Consider the following 20095-nt stretch of genomic DNA (forward strand, 5'->3'; position numbering starts at 1 on the left):
GACAGATTCCTATAGCAGGGGTAAATCTATAGGACAATCTCTGTTTGGTTACTTTAATGTCTGAGTGGATCATGACGCTGGCCCTTGGGTTGGAGTGATTGGAAAGCATGGGCCATATCAGCTCAGTAACAATGGTAGAAGGCAGCTAGATTTCTGTGCAGCCCATGTGCTTGTAATTACTTATTACTAATCCACGCTTCCACAACACATCATGGATCTACGCCAGATGCAAGAAAGAACATCTGCTGGACTACATAGTGACGGATCAGCAGATGCGAGCCCATGTCCTTGACACCAGGACCTACCGTGGAGTTGATTTGCCCACTGACCATCAGCTTGTTATCTAAACTCTTTGGTTTTTTCGGTAAAGTAACGTAGTTAAAAAATAAAATACAAATAAATGAAAAAACAACTAAATTAAATCACGACGTTTCAAAGGCAACACAAGCTTCCATCTTCAGGTGGAACCGTTACAGCAAAATTACTATATCAAGTGAAGAGAGCTCTAAGAGACACGAGATTATATATAGGTGAAGAGGGGAGGGAGGAGCCAGGATGGGTCGTGGGGGGGGGATAAGCTGCGGACATAATTTTTTATGATGCAGGAGATGGCCAGTGAGTTAAAACAGGGGCGGAATTTAAGCTAAACAAAAGGGAAGCTAAGTTAAGCCGCCTTTTGTTGTGCTGCAGGGAATTAGGAGGATTAGGAGGAGGTTAAGGGAGGAGGTTAAGCTGGGGGAGGAGTTTAGGTTTTGGTTAATAACATCCTCCCAATGATTGCTCAATTTGAATCCATCCTCTCGGTTGAAGTTAAGTCTATGTTTGTGTATCTCTACACTCCACTATACAATACACTACCCTACTATAGACTACTATACATTACACTATCATACGCTACACAATACCCTACAACACTCTACACTACAGCAGCCTTGTAGTTTACTGCAGTATACTGCAAGGCAACCAGTTTATTAGCTTAACTCTCTACGTCAGCTTTGATGTGGTCTCTCTGTTCACCAAGGATCCAGTGCCTGACACCATAACAATAATTGAAGACTTAGTCCAACATGGACTGAACTCTGATGTCCCTGCACTGGTATGGCAAATGCCACACCAACACGTACTCCACCTGGAATGGTACCTTCTACAAACAAAATTAGGGCACCCCTATGGGTTCCCCCTTATCACCAGTGATAGCTAATGTTTTCATGGAGAAACAGACGCCATCCAGATATCCACTCTGCGTCCTTCCCTGTGGAAGAGATACGTGGATGATACTTTCGTCATTTGGCCACATGGCCTCCCAGCATTTAACCAATTTCTAGACCACATCAACTCCATACACCCATCCATCAAATTCACCATGGAAGTGGAGAAGGATGGCAAGCTACCATTCCTGGATGTTCTGTTTGAGAGGAGGCCCAATGGCTATTTGGGACATGCTGTCTACAGGAAGGCCACCCACACAAATTCTTACCTGAAGCCTGATTCCTAACACCATCCGGCACAAAATAATCCCCTCATCAAAACACTATACCATAGCGCCCACTGCATCTCTGACACACACCACCTGGCCAGTGAATTGGAACATGTACATCTGGCCCTCAAGATGAACGGATACTCGGACCGTGCTATCCGCCAAGCTGTTTCTCCCAACGTGGAGAAACAACCCCTTGAGACTCCGATCAAAATCATTACATTGCCATACATAGCAGGCGTCACCAAAAAGATTTCCAAAATTCTGAACAAACACAAGATTCAGGTCCGATTCAGTACAGTACACAAGATCCGTGATCTGATCCCATCCGTAAAGGATGTCATTCCTGATTTACAGTACCTTGGTGTCTACAAACTGAGTTGCACCTGTGGGGATTGTTATATTGGGGAAACGAAACGACATATTTCTGATCGCATTCGCGAGCAAGTCAGATTTGAAACATGGCAGGACGAATTATTTGGCCATGGCTGACCACTGTTATAATACTGCTGGTTCTCATGACATTGTGTTCTCCGATACCAAGGTACTCTGCAAGCCTCGTGGATACTACCAAAGATTTGTCCATAAAGCCATCCAGATATACAAACATAGACATAACTTTAACCGAGAGGATGGATTCAAAAATGAGCAATCATTGGAAGGATGTCATTAACCAAGTTAAACTTTAGCTGCCTTGCACCTGAAGATGGAAGCTTGTATTGCCTCTGAAACGTCGTGATTTAATTTAGTTGTTTTTAAATTTATTTTTAATTTATTTTTACCTACGTGACTTTACCGAAAAAACCAAAGAGTATGAATCCTTGCAGTCACGAAAACTTCAAATCTAGAATTAAAGCTTGTCATCTGTAAGATGCGCCTGCCATTCTTAGACTCCGGTGGTGGGTGTCCATCTAGGACCCCATTCAATCTAACAGTGGCATGATCTCAGCTAGCTGATGAATGTTGAAAGCAAGAATTTCATCATCGGTTGCAACTCGGGTTGGCAACGTCCCCCCCTCCTCCTGATGCTGAGGAGAAATGGGTGAGGTTTAGGACTGTGGCTCGTGCAGCTGCAATGGCTGTTTTGGGTGGTTGGTCCAAACCTACCCAGATACCTAGGCTGATGGAGGAGATTGCTCCAGCTGGCTGAGAAAGAGCAACAGACCCACTCCAACCGTCTACAGCATCCCACGTTGTAGAATGAGGAGGCTTACCACAGCCTTCATTCGGAGGTTCTGAGAGCTCTGTGGTGCTGCAAGGTTGAGTGGTGATCACGGGCTGCTAAGGAGATGGAATGTGTCTTTGTAGCCCGCGATCACAAATCACTCTTTAATTCCATCTAAAAATGAACTTGCAACGCCACACCTATCACCATCCTTAGGAAAAAGAAAGGTGATACGATCTGCGACCCTCAGGATCAGGTTTGCAGGTTTGTTCAGCATTTCTGTGAGATCTTGGTGGAGGGGAAATCCCTCAGCCCAGAAAACACCATAGAACAAAGTGGGGATGACCCTGCTGAGGCTCCGGTGTCTCAAAAATTATAAGTAGTCACCTGCTGTGAATGGCTGGCTGAAGTGCCATTTGTTGAAAAACTAGGGAAAGTGATCCAGAGTCTGAGACCAGGAAAAGCACCGGGTACACATGATCTCCCAAGTGAATTGCTGAGGGAGGGTCGTGTTTGTGCGTAGACTGACCTATATGACACGATAATAACAGTCTGGATCACTGGATGGGTTCGGCAGGATTGAAAGGATGCCCTCGTGGTCCCCCTTTGTAAGAAGCGGAGCCGAACAGACTGTAACAACTATAGAGGAATCTCCATCCCTAGTGTGTCGGGAAGAGTCCTGGCAAGGATTATTCCACGTTGCCTTGCCAGGCACGCTGAGGAGAGGCTTGCAGAGCTCCAATATGGTTTCAGGCCAGGGCGGTCCAACACAGATGCCATATTTTCTATATGTCTACTATACGAGAGGTGTAGGGAATTCCAAAAGGACCTACATCTCTGCTTTATTGACATAGTCTAGGCCAGGGGTCTGCAACCTTTAAGACATAAAGAGCCACTTGGACCCGTTTCCGAAGGAAAAAATAAACTGGGAGCCGCAAAACCATTGCAACATTTAAAACAAATATAACACTGCATATATTGTTTCATACCTTATTGCTATATACAGGATCGTGCAGTCAGCTGTCAATCTGAATAAAAAAAAGACTTTTTCACTTAACAATGTAAAATATATTTTTGCAAATTAATAGCTAAATTACCTGGTTAATGGGATTTTTGCTCCTGAACCTCAGTGCACAGTGTCTGCACATCAGGGCTGTAAGACGTCACCTTCATTTTCACACAGGCTTGCAAGCTGTCATCTGTGAGGCGTGATCGATGTTTGTTTTTAATATAGTTCATGTTGGAGAAGACCTGCTCACATACATATGTGGAGCCGAAGATCGACAGGACTCCAAATGCATACTTTTTCATGTTTATATAAGTGTTGGGGATGGCATTCCATGTTTCGAATACAAGTTTGTCCTGTTTGGGAAGGTTTTCAATATCACTCCATTTATGATTCTGAGCCAGAATGGCCTTCTGACGGGCAACATCCTCAAGAGTAGCGGTCAAGCATTTGAACTTGGACACCCATATATCTTTGTCGGCTATATCGGCCAGTTCCATCTCAAGATCAGGTTGACTTACACCTGCAAATGCAGTCATATTCAATAGGGATGGATCGATCGCCAGGGGAGTGACAGGGAAGGATAATGTCGTTTTTTCCTCTCTGAACTCACAGAATCGTTTCCCAAACGAAATTTGCATTGTGGTGATTGCAGACTTGAAATATTCCAAATTTACCGTATCATGACTTTGTTTGAACTCTCTCAAAGAGGGAAAGTGAGACAGTGTACCTCTCTGTAAATCTTTGACAAACACTGTCAACTTGCGCTCGAATGCCAAAACCTCCTCCAGCATGTGCAGGGCTGTGCCTCCTTTCCCCTGAAGGGTTGTATTTAGCGTGTTTAGATGTGCTGTCATGTCTACCATAAAATGTAATTTTTCCAGCCACTCTGGCTGTTCCAGCTCAGCAAAGGTGAGCTCTTTGCTGCCCAGGAAGGTTTTTACTTCTTCCAAACATGTGACAAAGCAACGGCAACGTTATTGCCTGTCACCGGGCGGGCAGTGTGGAGCGGAGCGGCGACCTGTCAGCAGCGGCAACGCCAGAGCAGGTGTCACAGTGCGCCTCCTCCCCTCGCTAGCATCCGCCCCGGAGCCGCGGTCAAGGTTCAAAAGAGCCGCATGCGGCTCCGGAGCCGCAGGTTGCCGACCCCTGGTCTAGGCCTATGATACCATGAATAGGCCTGGACTCTGAGTTGTTCTTCGTGCTTTCAGAATCCCTGCCTCCCCGCTCACAATCGTTATGGACCTTCATATTATAAAATAATTATTTTATTTCTATTATTTGAATTATTTATTTGTATTATTTATTTTTACCTACGTGACTTTACCGAAAAAACCAAAGAGTATGACACGTGACCAGGTCTGCATGAAAGACGCACACTCAGACAATTCGGTCGCGTCGATAGATGCTGCGGTGCGCTGAGGCACCACAGCAGACCAGAGATGACCAAGTCCGAGTGATCTCCTGCTGCTCAAATGAGCATTGAGAAATGGTGGGCATCTCCTAGTTACAGCCTTGCAGAGCCCGTGGTTGAATTTACACATTCCTATAGCAGGGGTGCCATGCATTTAACATGGCACAAGTGCCGTGATGATGAACGCCGGTTGTTGTTGTCTTTCAGGTGGTGGTGATTGTGATGGTGGTGATGGTGGTGTTGAACCCTGGGTCATAGCTATTGCCACCATAGTGCCACTGACGGCGTTGGTGGCCGCGGTGGGAGCCGTTTACTGCTTCTGGTTCCGCAAGAAAGCGAGTCCTGTCACGTGAGTTCCTAGCTTCAAAATGTTTGTAGATACGGAAACAATTCAGGAGGAATGTGACTGATAATTCTTGAAAGAAGTTTCAGCACAGTCTGTCAGTGTGACGCCATTCTAAATCTGTTTCTCAGTTAAATACGCTTCATGATGTTACCAATAACCACTGCCGTCTAATTCCCCATTGGCTATCCCATCAGCAGCAGCTGCACCCTCATTCATTAGAATTATGGGCAAACAAAATTTCGCAATTAAGTAAAAATATTAACTTCCTCGTTCCAGAATGTATTATCATTGCTTTTTTTCTTGTGCGCGCATGTGACTGCAACCCCCATCTGAATTCAATTACCACAACCCCACGTGGTTCTCCTGAACGGGAAGATGGCAAAAAAATGCAAACGCCCCGGATTCGCCCGTTGACAATGTCGCAATAATGCGGTTAGCCGTCGATAGCGCTTATATTTAGATTATTTTGGTGCTTATAAATGACCAAATGATATTCTTAGGTTTTTTCGGTAAAGTCACGTAGGTAAAACATCAAAATTAATGAAAATAAAATAAAACAAAAATCACGACGTTTCGGAGGCAACACAAGTCTCCGTTGCCTCCGAAACGTCGTGATTTTTGTTTTATTTTGTTTTCATTAATTTTGATGTTTTACCTACGTGACTTTACCGAAAAACCTAAGAATATGAATCCTTGCAGTCACGAAAGCTTCAAATCTAGAATTATTGACCAAATGATGAGGCAAATTGGTTGAGCTATCATTTGTGGTGGTCATGTCGCTTCTGAAAAACAAGTTAATACCTCAGTGGGCTTTGCCTGGTAGGATGGAGATGGTTTAGTGTTGTTTGTGTTTGTGTGTTGGGTGATTTGTTTACCTTTCTTGTACGTTACGCTACTATCGTGTTTTATACTATTTGTTGTTTTAACATTCTTATTCCGTGCCCCTACTGTACATCTGTGAAAAAGAGCTTCATAGTTCATCGGATTCCCTCCAGTATAAATAAATATTCTCATGATGATTCTGACTTGACAACGCAGTGACACGTGGCATAGGCATCAAATAATATACAACCCACACATAGACTCGTGTGATCATATCAAGGGAAGAATATAAAATATGACCCAACTTTAATCTGTTCGATAGGACTCTTCTGTGAAGAATCATTTAAAAAGCACTGAACCATGTATCTCTTTTTCAGAAGCGACGTGGCTATCACAAATGATAGCTCAATGGAGTGGGCTTATCGTATGGATTTTATAGCAGCCAAATAACTCTAAACGCATGTTGATTCTAAATGTTCTGGGAATAACCAGAGGACCCAGAGAACAATCCACGCGACCATGGGGAGAGAGACACACAAACTCCAGGTTAACAGCAGGCGTCATGGCCGGGATCGGGATCGAACCCACGACCTCCTGCATACCAGGCGAGGGAGTTAACATCTTGCCACTGTGGCACCATCTCCCCATCGGCACCAAGTGCCGATCACCCACTAAATTTATTAATTTAATCTTTCAGAGCCGACCATGTCCACGACTATGTTTGGATTCGAAAAAAATTCCCACAGCAATAGGATAAAGCATAAGCCTCTTTCTGTATATATGCACTTGGTTATATGATAATTATTATTATTGCTTGACATTGATAAAAGTAAAATGTATACAGTAAACACATTCCTGCGGAGAGAGCTGGTAGGAACGTTGGGTTGCTCGGTCAATGGCCAGGGTCAATGGCGGCGTGGTGTATTCCGCAAATATGCCCGACTGAGGGCGGGCACAAGCCGGCGTGAGTAGGTTAAACGTTGAGTTTTATAAGGGCACCACGGGGTGACCAGTCCCTCCCCACCCAGCCCCACCCCTCCCACCCCCCACCCAGCCCCACCCTCCCCACCCAGCCCCTCCCCACCCTCCCCTCTCCACCCAGCCCCTCCCTCCCCACCCAGCCCCTCCATCCACGACGGACGGACGGAGACAATAATCCCCTGTGGGCTGGTGTAACCAGGAGGTTCCTACCAGTATAAAATAGGAAACTGTGTCTACAAGGCGGTGACATCACACGATTCAAACTTTGTTGCAGGCGAACGGGGCAAGGTGAACATTCCCCGCAAAACGCTCCACGAGGAACTGTAAGTTTCCGTGAAAGGGACACGCATAAGTGACACGATTCTACACCAGAAACACTTCTGCACCTCAAAAAACAATTGAATTTGCGCACTGCAAAATGTGTCCAAGCATGTCTGGACCTATCCTTCAATCTTTGAGGAAACAAGGTGCATGGGACATTTAATCGGTTTCCTTTACAAGCCAAACGCAAAGATACTATAAACAAAACTATAAACTATTTTTTATATTACCAGGTAAGAACCACTGAGCTATATAGCCATTTTTATAAGCGACCTGGCCACAAATGATAGCTTAACTAATTGGCTAATCGCGTGGAAATGTATAGCAGCGAAGTACTCTAAACACGTGACGTTGATTCGAAATGTGGACGGAAAAATCGGAGAATCCGGAGAAAAATCCCAATGAACACGGGGAAAGAGACACCGCAAACTCCAAATATACAGGCGTCAGGGTTGGGATTGAATCCATTACCTCTTTCATACTAGGCGAGGGAGTTAACATCTCCCCACCGTGGCGCCCCTTACACCACCACAATCATCATCATCGAACTTCCTTATAAAAGATACAGCTATGGTAGGTTTACATTTCTTATCAACTCCATTCCAAAACAGAGGAAGAGAAACAAAATTAAATGCTAGGCAGAAGCCATCCGAAGCAACCCTGGAACTGGGGCTTAGTGTAGGGCAAATAAATATGCACATTTGCTGTTTTGTGGCTACGCAGGATGAGTTCTGGGCTGTCCAACACGAGTTCGAAATTAGTTCGAAAATGTATGGGAATCGTGAATCCACGAATGTTGCTATTTTCAATGAAGTGAGCGCCCGACGACCATTGCACCTCGCGTGGAAAACAAGCAGGATGAACTCGGACATCATGCTTATGTTACTTTTATTTCCTGTTTTGTTTGGTAGGCATTATTCCCCTTCCTTGCCCCTCTTTCATTTTGTATGTATATAAATTGAACTTCTTTTGCACCCTACGTAGTCAGCCGTGCTAATCGGGAGGTGATTTACCATCGTCATTGTCGTTTCTTGTTGCGAGGTGTGCGCTGGTGTCATGCTTGTCGGAAGGGGCGTAATGAGTCCCCACAATTGCAAAGCACATGAGTGGGTGGGTGGCCAGCACCACGCCCGGCCGCCTTTGTCTCCCTAGTGGTGATGTTTACTACACACCGTACCAGGTACTCATTAGAGGCTGAGTCCACCTAGGGGAGGCCCAGGATCAGTTCAGATAATCGTCACCGGTATTCGCCATGAGCGGGAATCGATCTCGGGTCTCTGCCGGGTTCATAGACACAGCACGCTAACCGCTAGACTAATGCTCCCCACAACAACCGCCATTCACCACTAAGTGGCGGGGATGTCACCACGGCGCTTGTGCCAGGCTATGTGCATATTAATGCCGCGTGAAGTGTCAAAGTCCGCTGGCAGGAGGTCACAAGGCCGACACAGGTGCCATGGGTTGTCTGAGTTGACTGGCGGATGCACCACCTGTGCCCCCTACTGTGCCAACTTGCTGTGTTCTAGCCACCCGGTGCTCTGCTTGTTGTTGTGAGCATCGCTCCTCTGACCTCCGTTGTTGCTGGAGGGCAACTGCCTCCAACTGCCCAGGAGCCTCCTCCAATCTTGACACCGCTGGTACCAGTCATTAGCAAGTCCACTCAGCTCCACATGTTCTTGTACCACATCACTCCATCTGTTTTTTAGCCTGTGCCGTGCCCATTTAGCCCCGTCTATCCAGCCGAGCAAAAGCTGTTTAGGCATGCGATGGCTGGGCATGCGGGCTAAATGACCCAGCCAACACAGCCTTGCCTGCTGGAGGAGCTCACCGATGGGACTTTGTCCAGATATTTCAAGGATTTCTGAGCTCCTCACACAATCCAGATTGGTTAAACCCAGCATGGATCGTAGGCAGGCCAGCCTAAATGTTTCTAACCAAGTGTACAGAAGGCACCCCAGCCAGCCACTTACAGGGGGTGACTACTTCTTCCAATATTTGAGGCACGGCAGCCTCAGCAGGATCATCCCCACTTTGCCCCATGATGTTTACCAGGCTGAGGGATTTCCCCTCCCACAAAACCTCACAGACATGATCAGCAAATCTGGAAACCTGTTGCTGGGGGTCGGAGATTGGGTCACATTTGTTTCCCCTACTTATGGTGATAGGTGTGGCATTGCAAGTAACTTTTTTGATGGAGTTAAAGAGTGATGTGATCGCGGGCCACTGAGGCAGATTCAATATTCTCAGCAACACGCGACCACCACCCATCCTTGCAGCGCCTCACGGCTCTCAGAACCTCAAACTCATCGGCCTTGCCTGCATCCCTCCACTGATGTTCATCTTCAGTGGGGGCATAAGTAACCATGACCACCACTCATCACCTCTGGTTGATGGGAAGGCGAGCCCAAAGTAGCCTGGGGCTTATAGCTTCCCACACCTTACTGCCACGCTCCAAAGCCTCCTTCATTATTTTGTTCAGAAGAAGAGCCACTCCCTGTTGTTTGGCAGTCTGCTGCCCCGAATAGAGGACTGTCCACCCCTCATGGTGGCAGGAGCCAGAGCCGGTCCATCAGACGACCTGAATATCGAAGAGATCCAGGCGGTACCGGTTCAGCTCCCGACAGAGGAGTGGCAGCCTCTCCTCCGCAGTGAGCATTCAAAGATTTCACGTGGCCACCCGCAGTGGCTTTTTGCTGTTTCTGGAGGAACTCGAGGGTAAGGATTCAGTCTTCTGGCTCCGCCAAATGGGGTTTGGCCAGAAGACGTCATAGACGCCTGTCCGTCCGGGTCCACCGGCACAAACTTAGCTGGATTTTATTTTGTGGTTTAGTGGTAATTAATTGAAGATGAAGGGGCTATCAGCCCCACGCACCATCCAGAGCCCCCTTTGGCCGCTGTGGTGGCTACAAATGTCATGAGGGGAATGGCCAATCTAAATTGGCCGTTCCCCCATGGCACTGCTCACCACAGCGTTCCCATCCAGCACCAACGAGGAGGTAGGGGGTTGTTTTTCCGGACCGCTCCCCACACACGCAGACACACACCAACGACAAAGATCCCACGCCCCCCCCTCCCCCGTATAGCCTTAACAAACTGTTGGGGCAAGTGCTCTTCTTTCCCCTTTCTTCGTTAATCTACTGCAGTAAGGGACAGTGAGTCCAAAGGCCTCCAGATGTGTAATGTTCTTGAAGGAGACGGAGACTTCTTAGAGGCAACACGCTTTTATTCACCAATACTTACTACACCTAACACAAGGGGTATACGGTCCCCTTACCCACAACCTAGGGAGGTACAGCCTCCAGGCTATCCTAACCACACTCCCTACTTAAACCCTCCGGCTCTTCAGCCTAGGGGAGGCTAACCCACCGCTGGCACCCCGCTCAGCCCCGGCCTGTCGAAGGACATCGGCGGCTTGGGGTCCAGGGTCTTCGGGCGGCTTCTTGCTTCAGCTTGAGATGGACTAAGTCCCGCTCTCTGGGAGCCGTCTTATATACTCTCTCTCTCTGAGGGGCGGGGTTCTGGGGGCCCCAGCTCCTGCCAGCCCCCTCCCCTCAGAGCGGTTCCAACCGCCTTTTGCCCGACTGGTTCAGACCGGTTCAAACCGGTACCTACCCCTCCCCTAGGTTGTGGCGCGTGTGTCAATCCTGACCACCACAGATGGAACCCACTTCCCCCCTCCCCCCCATTTGAGGGTGTATTGTTCCGGGTTTCGACACACGTTTTTGTCATTTGTATCTCCCTATTTTGAAGTCCGTGTTCTGGATTGTTGAATAAAAAAAAATCAACTCACATTCTAACCACACCCATTCACGAGAGCCCCATAAGCAGATCGGTGGTAGCGGGGTGAATGGATTCACTTGTTTGGCATCGTATGCGCGAAAGAAGTTCAACATACACACAACCACACAGATCTACAGACACCGAGCCCATCGATACCCAGAGACCCATAAAGACACCCACAGACCCACAGAGCCACCCATAGAGACCTACAGATGAGCACGGTTGGCTATCAAAGAAGTTCAACATAAATATACACATCAGGGCCATAGGATCCAGGGGACAGGACAGGCTGGACCCCACGAACCTCTTCTCTTGCCTGTCAATATGTTGCACACTCGAAATGAAGGACCTGGGCAGGTGCTCGAAATCGGGGGCAAGCACATTTATTGTGGTTAATAGCAATCTTGTGAAGAACAGCACCGTCACTCTGTAAAATGCACCAGCACGTGTCACACAGCAATTATTTCGAGTCGCCATTAACCATGTGGCTGGTGTATCCGCGCGGTCATTCAATAACCCTGCCAGCCACCTACAGGCCCAACTCAGTCATCACATGCTGCTGTACACACACGCATTGATGCACTGCACAGCACATCAGGACTTTCGCAGAACCACACTTTACTCCCTTGCTGCACAAGGACATAATTAAAAGAGTGATCCATTCCTAATGTGCCACAACTACCGTCACTATTTTCGGTCCCAGGAGCTTTGAGTACTTGATTGGACCTCTAGTGATTTTGGTCCACTTCTTTTCATCCAGTGTCACAAAGTGAATAATATGATGATGTCTAAGCAGTGTGCACATGTGTACTTCTATGTTAACAGTGGGATACAATAATTGTTAGTTTCCAGTAGATTCTCAATTATCCGCGTGCGGTTTATCTGATTTGCGGATTAACAGCGCACCTGAGATTTTGACATTCATTAATAACTCATGGAATTTCCCTAAATCCCAAATTAATAACATAAAAACAGTTGTACATTGTTATTATTAGAAATAGTTATTACAAGTAACGTGCTTAACCCGAACAAATATGTACTCCAGTTAATCCGAAATTCACGTGATCACCTCTACAGTACAGTAGTTGCATATCTTTATAAGTGGGTAAAGTTGTATTGATTTTGATTGGCGTGGCTCTGCTGTTCACTTAGTGGGCTGATTATTCTGCTGTAAAGTGTTATGACTGAGCACACACATCGATCGGTCGATCATTAGTATTTGTTCTAAATCGAAAGAGTAACAGTCAAAATTGTCAGTTGTGCTGCACTTTGAGTGATTTTTCCGATCATTTATCGAGTTTAAATTTATTAAACTTTCCCACAATTTTTTTGTTCATTATCAAACTACTTTTTCTTAACTTAAACACAACGTATACCTATATTAATGGTTGTTGGCATAGAGATCAGCGGAAAATGGTAATTTTTTGATTATCCACAATTTTGAATTCTCAGCGGCCATCCTCCCCATCATTAGCGCGGATAATCGAGTATCTATTGTAGAGAGACTCCTATCCTTACGAATGAGTTAGGTTCCAGAGGTCTGATCATAAGTCGATTTGTTCATAAGTCCAACTTTACTCCTGTCGATTCCAAACATGTTGTACGGCATGTATACTAAACATGGGGAATGGCTCTAAAAGTTGCACAATCTCCTGTAGATGTAGATGCCACTGGTTCTTCATGTTCTGCAGATGTAGATACCATCACCGCCATCTATTGGGCAGCAGTTAAACTTACGACTATCTGAACAGGCAACTGGACAAACGGACAGGTTTGTTCTTATTTCTGAAAGTTCGTAAGTCGAATGTTCGTAAGATGAGGAGTCCCTATACGTACATCCGTGACCCCAGAAACATAACGAAACATGCGCATGCCATGGCACGTGTCCACACCACCCTGCATCATGGGGCGCCTGGTGTTTGAGGCGTGAATGCAACAATCCAAATTATTTACACAAGCAGATTGTATCTGTCATATTACCACAAATCAATATTGTCATGAAAGTGGATGTCTTTTAAAAAAGATGAACTGGTTTCATGCTCACACTTCTCTCCGCTTGCCATTCATACAGCAGCAGCAGCGGCGGCACAACGACCGGACATCCCTACCCCGGACTACGGAGTTACAACTGGATCATCTTCCTTATGGCAGTGGCACAGAAACGTTTGAATACTACAATATGCCTCAAGAATTATCTTCTCATCGGTATGTGCAAAAGGGTGATAGCCAGTTTTATGTAGACTGTAATTGATAGCCTGTTAAAGGTGCATGCACATTATTACGTTAAATAACTGTGAATAACCCAACCAATAATAGAGATCCATTTTAATTTATATGAATACATTAACCCCCCCCCCCTCTTCTCTTTGCATATGATTGGATCGCAAATGACATCAAATTTATCCCCCCTCTATTTAAGTACCAAAAGAGCAGGAGGATTTCTCCACAACTTTGGCTGTCTCCTGATGATGCCGGTCATAATCACCGGTGAAACGCCACGGTAGTCGAATGGTAACCATTGTGGGTTTATTCTCCAACACCGGCGTGCTGAACGATTAACGAATTGGCATGCTTTGTCGAAGTACAAACCTTACTAATTGGTTGTCGGGAGGTGGCAGGTTTAACGGCACATTTATATTTACGTGCTCTAACCAAAAAACCTCTCATTATGGAGCTTTTCAATGGTTTGGACTTTTGAGAGCTCATCAATATGGACGTACGTTGAACTTCTTTGACCCGCGTACGTAGCCAACCATGCTAATAGGAGGTGCGTTAGTGGGGACAACAAGTTAAACACAACAAGCAGTTATTTTAGACAATTAGTTTTCAATTTAAATGTTGTTCTCACAATTAGTTGTGTCCTAATTGACTCAGGGAGGCTTAAATTACCAATATATATGGACACGTAATGTACCGAGAGGTTTGTCGAAGTGGCTTGTAGGTCAGAGCACTATTAATCTTGCACCGCAAAGATCCAAGGTTTGAAACCAGGCCTGTGACTAAATTCGATTCTCAAGTGCACCGAGAAATTATGGTCTTTCAGCCTGACCTAACAAATATCACGCAAAAAAAGAATATACTTGAATTTTCTTGACTTCGTAGAAATAAATTTACAATGTCTCAACGGTGTTTGGATAATCATTCAATTCGACTAATGTTTTAATCTTTGTTGGCGATGACAGGTGATACAATGACAAAACAACGTTTGTCAAGAACTTGACAGGGGTTATTTGCCTAAATAAATTACAGAAGATCATCGATTATCTGGCGGTTTCGGGGGGAGGGGCGACGAATAATAAATAAAAAACACCGGATAATCACTAAATCCTCATTTTAAATATCTTATTTTTGCACATTCTTGCATGACATGTTTTTAGGTGTTGCTATGTTTTTTTAGTGTTGTAAATGTTTTACCATATGAAATTTGCATGAATAAACAAATGGACAAATATAAATATCCAACCTGAAAAAGTTACCGTATTTTGTGTACCGTACATACCACTCCAATCTCGAAGATTCTGCATGGGATGATGTATACGTGCAATATAACACTTAGGCTTTCGCGACCAATATTATTCATAATCAACGTTTTTTGGGTTAGATCGCGTTATTTATAAATGTGTCGTAACCCTCCACCACCCAACACGGCCAATCAGCAAAAAAGTGTCACGTTGACAAAAGACAAATAGTTCACTACTTTAGCCCACCGGTGTGTTGAAGAGTGAATCCACAACATTTGCAGTTTTTGAGTACGACGTTTCGCTGGTAATTGCATCCAGCATCATCGGGCAAATCGCCAGAATGGCGATTACCAGCGAAACGTCGTACTCAACACACCGGTGGGCTAAAGTAGTGAACTATTTGTCTTTTGTCAACGTGACACTTTTTTGCTGTTTGGCCGTGTCGGGTGGTGGAGGGTTACGACACATTTATAAATAACGCGATCTAACCCAAAAACGTTGATTATGAATACGTGCAGTATTTTCACTGTTTAAGTTGTATGCAGTGTATAATGTACTCTCTATAATATTTGACACTGAATCAAGCATAGCTACTGTTTTTGTCAGGAACATGGTGCTGATTGCTGGACAGGAGCGATTTTGCCAGTCTTGCCGGATCGGTCCGGGACCATCGGATAATGTTGGAAGCAGCCGGATAATCGATGATCAACTGTATGCCTCCCCACTGTGGAAGACATAAACATGATCCACTCGTACAGTTGATGTTCCTACATAACTATTCAAATGACTCATGGATTTTACTATTTTAATTCATTATTTTAAAAAAAACTTCACTCTTTTTAGAAACCGCATGCAACATCTGGATGAGAGAATAATGAATTCTTCTGAAACGGTGGGTGAATTCAATCTGAAATGATAAAATTAGAAGAGGGTTTACCCTTCCCGGGAATAAAACAGGTGTAAAGATGTTCAAACACCAAATAGATACCTCTGCAAGGCATCAAATCTACACTAACCACACATAACTTGTGGTAAAACATGCAAACAAATATGCTCTGATGATACGAGCCTTATCTTTTAATCTGATTGGCCTACACCAGAGACAGCCTTCTTTGTGGCCTTCTCTCACAACCAGTGTTCGACCAGAAAACGCCAAAAGCAAAACGTACAAAGACAATACAAGTATCAGCATACTTATAGCTCGGGGTCGAGCAGTTATATCGATATTGATATATTAAGAAATGTCTAATGCCCATTAGCTCGTACCTGGTTACACATTGAACAAAGCTTCATTGCAGCCCGTGTCTCATACTAAAGACCTCATTAATTATAATGCGTTTCTCTATTCATTGTGACAAGTGTTCAGGCTTTTGAGTTTGAGTGCAGTGCATAACATACTGGGAATTTCACGATAGGATCGGATAAGCAAGTTGTAAATTTATATTGGGGAGAAATAAGTGTTTTATACAATCAAGGGGGTTGCGATCGGTGGGGGCGCGTGTGCAGGATGGAGGGGGCAGTTTATTGAGATGAGCAATGCAGGGGGTGAGAAACCAAGGGGAAGATTCCAAAGCCGGATAGATGCCAATACGCAGTAAGGGCAGACCTTGCAGGTTAAGTGTGCACTGCGCAACAGCTGATATATTTGGCGGCGAGAGAGAATCAATGGCAGAGAAGTGGCATCAATGTTAACTTCTGTATGTTTTAGAGCCGGGGTGGGGAACGTCCGGCCCGCGGGCCGTATGAGACCCGCGAAATCATTTAGTCTAGCCATGCCACGGCAACCGCAGGCAGGACTCGAAATTCAATAAATCTAGGAGCAAACCTAGAAAAGCAGTTGTGAGTAGCAATATCATCAATACCAGCTAACATCACACGCCTCGCCAAAGAGAAGCAGTTCCAGCCCAGCACATTAGGGGTGAGTTAATTAAATGTTTGACCAAATATAACAGGCTAATTTTTAAGTTGATAATTTTGTATGGCCCGCGAATGATGTTATAAATATCCAAATGGCCCTTGGCAAAAAAAGTTTCCCACCCCTGTTTTAGAGGAGCGTGACCTTTTAACCTTGATAGACCAATCTCCAATCAGCTGGCATAGACTAACAGCAAAAGTTATGCGAGCACCTGCGAAGGTCGATAAGATGGAGTGGCCAATGCTGATACCTTTGTCTCCCGAATTGTTTAATCAGGAACTATTATTTAAGTCTGATTTGAACCAGGGGAGGCCCAGGATAAGTGCACTTACGATATTTTGCATAGATGGGGTTTTAATCAAGGCAAGCTAGGATTGCTGTGCATTGTGGACTATTGCACCACTGTAACGACACTCAGAATAATGCTCATTGCGTTAATAACATTTTATTTTAAAGTTACTTCTGCTCCAAAGAACATTGCAGTAGAAATCAACACATAATCGTGTGCTTTCCATGACTTCTCCCATTGCAGAGCCCAACGAACCAAGAGGCCAGAAGGCACTACGAGGTAAGCTTGACACACCAAGTGAAATGTTAACTAAGCTTGACTTTAAATAGGTAATATAATTATATCCTATGGACTGTTGAAATAAACAGAATGCCAAAGCCAAATGTCAAAGCGTCTCCCTGCTCATAGAAAGCATGGCTTTGTGCGCATGTCCATTAGGGGCTCTGAGTCAAATGGTACCAATTCCACATTGCTATGGCAGGACCAAAGAAACCTCCGCCTGTTGGTCGATGAGAGTCGATGAGGTCTGTTTCTACTATCCAAAACTTCTCCACGTGGGCATTTAATCACAAACGTGACCTCTGTAGCATCGGGCTCAGTGGCCCCACCAATCAAGACCAGTCGCCACCCCCACACGCACATTTCACTTGCTATCATTGCAAATTGTACATATTCTAAATGAGAATGCACGTAATAATATGGTCTTCCCCCTTTTTCTGGCAACAAAACTGAAACCTTTTTACAAGGATTCATGTCTGCATTAACCACAATACTTGCAGTCAAAATGCTGACAAAAAACATACTATGATAATATATGCATTGTTCTTGAAACTGATGGGTACAATAATATATGCATTGTCCTTGAAACTGATTGGTCCAATCAGTTTCAAGGACAATGCATATATTATCATAGTATATTTTTTGTTTGCATTTTGAATGCAAGTATTGTGGTTAATGCAGACATGAATCCTTGTAAAAAGGTTTCAGTTTTGTTGCCAAAAAAAGGGGAAAAACTCTATTATTATATTTTGGTACTGGCAAAGGAGGTCTAATGATGGAGAATGCACGTGTTGGTTTATTTTGCAGCCTCTGAAGCCGCCTGCGGAGAACGCCTATGACAAGTTAAACCACCCCACGTACACGAATGCCTAAAACAGAGTACCTCGGGAACCACACGCATGCACTTAACGACACCACGCAGCACTCGCATGGAATTCAAACTCAAGAGCACGGGGTTCAGTCGGAGGTTTGATTTATTCGGTGTTGTATATATGCTTTTTCCAAAAATGAATACTAAGTGTGATATTGCCTGATTTTAATGTAATAGCTCCTCGTAGACATATCTGTGGATTCAGTGTATTCCGAGCTTAAAAAACAAAACGAGGAGCCAAAACGAATTAGCATTCGAATGACAATTTGACAAACAAAAATTATCTTTAAACAAATGGGCCCACAAAATAAAATGAACAAAGAGGTCAGAAAGGGCTATAGGGAGGCCAAACGAGCGCACCCCTGTTGTATAAGCTGACCATGGCAAAAAAAAACTCGAGACCCGAGCTATTAACTTTGTACAAGTGTTGGCGTTTGGAAAGTTGAAACATTCAAATTTGCAATCAACGTATGTGATATTCTTAAACATCATGGTATGAAACGTTAACTTTGGTAAAATTACGTACTGTGTTATAACAACCTAGGCCCAGAATGTTTTAATGTGACTATTTTACGTGACCTTATTAACAATTACTGTTATGACATACAGTCTTAAGACGGGTTAAGAATGTGCAACTTAATGAAAGTGAAATTATGGAAGCTCGGGTTGAAGAGATGAACCTAAGGATCATTCAGAACAATTGGTATTTTTAGATATATTCAAATTGTCAAATCTACACGACCAAATTGTCAAATCTACACAACAAGCCATGCCTGACCGCCTTTGTCTCTCCAGTGGCTATCATTGCATGCTGCAGCAGGTATTCATATTTAGGATGAGTCAACCTAAGTGGGGAATCATAACCTGAGCAGATAACTGCAACTTTATTGATTGAGGAGGAATCGAACTCGGTGAAGCAGCCTCAATAGAAGGGGCAAAGAAACAAAATCCACACACACACACCCAGCGGTTAGCTTCTACGAGTCAAAAGACATCACCAGGGGCAACCAAGTACATCAGGATTCTCATTATCTTGGGATGACCTCTGGGGGAAAGGGGGAAGAAGGGCAGAACTGATAACTTTGGCTCTAGGATGTCCAGGGAGCCAGAACAAAAGGTGAACTAGGATTGACCGAATGAATAAAAGGGTGTAAAAGTGTTCACACAAACCAGTCTGGCAGAGGCAAACTCTGGGGTCTGGCCCTCGTAATCAGCCATACGTTGGAGCTTTTCAGAGGCAAAGGCTCCGAGTCGCTAAGAGGAGCCAAGTGGTGTTCCATATTTTTATTTACATTTTGAGTCACTTGCAGAGTCAAGGACTTCGAGAAATTGTGCTGTACTTAGTTAAGAGTTGTGATAAGCATAGAGTTGTGATAAGCGTTGTGCGAAGGGATTTTCATATAATGCTGTGTTAAGCTAAGACGTGTGAGAAGTTAAGTGAAGATATGAGTCATACACCAAAATCGAGGGTGCATTAAGTATTGTCCAAGCTATAGGCTGGAAAAGTTTTTATTGGTCGTGCCCAGCGACTGACCATTATTGAAGGGGCTGAGAATGTGTTAAGAGTGTGTGTGGACACGTGCAGACTGCTGCACAGGGGGTGATCTGCTGAGGGTGAGCAACAACGGGCGCTCACGAACCAAGCCATTCCAAAAACGGCTGACAGGCAGTGTGCTGGGCCAGGAGCGCAGCGCCACATTAAATTCGCACTGCAATGACAATAGTTTAAAGCGATTTGAAGCATGTTTTTTTTTGGGGGGGGGGCAGAGCTTTGTGACGTCGTCTCTGGTGTGGACCAATCAGTTTCAAGGACAATGCATACATTATCAGTGTTTTTTTTGCATTTTGACCACAAGTATTGTGGTTGATGTAAACATGAATCCTTGTAAAAAGGTTTCAGTTTTGTTGCCAGAAAAAAGGGGAAAACCCCTATTATTATATTTTGGTACTGGCAAAGGAGGTCTAATA

The 20095-nt window shown here is 44.7% G+C and overlaps 1 long non-coding RNA gene across 1 annotated transcript; it reads left to right on the plus strand.

Moving 5' to 3' along the window:
• Positions 1–6770: 6770 nt before the first annotated feature.
• On the plus strand, positions 6771–18640 carry LOC144952090 (uncharacterized). The gene is made up of 5 exons (XR_013640574.1): positions 6771–6835; positions 7486–7534; positions 13384–13517; positions 17221–17256; positions 18064–18640. It is a non-coding gene; the product is annotated as an uncharacterized LOC144952090 (long non-coding RNA).
• The last annotated feature ends 1455 nt before the right edge of the window (positions 18641–20095 follow it).

This window comes from Lampetra fluviatilis, chromosome 65 (genome assembly GCF_964198595.1).
Source record: "Lampetra fluviatilis chromosome 65, kcLamFluv1.1, whole genome shotgun sequence".
Lineage (NCBI taxonomy): Eukaryota > Metazoa > Chordata > Hyperoartia > Petromyzontiformes > Petromyzontidae > Lampetra > Lampetra fluviatilis.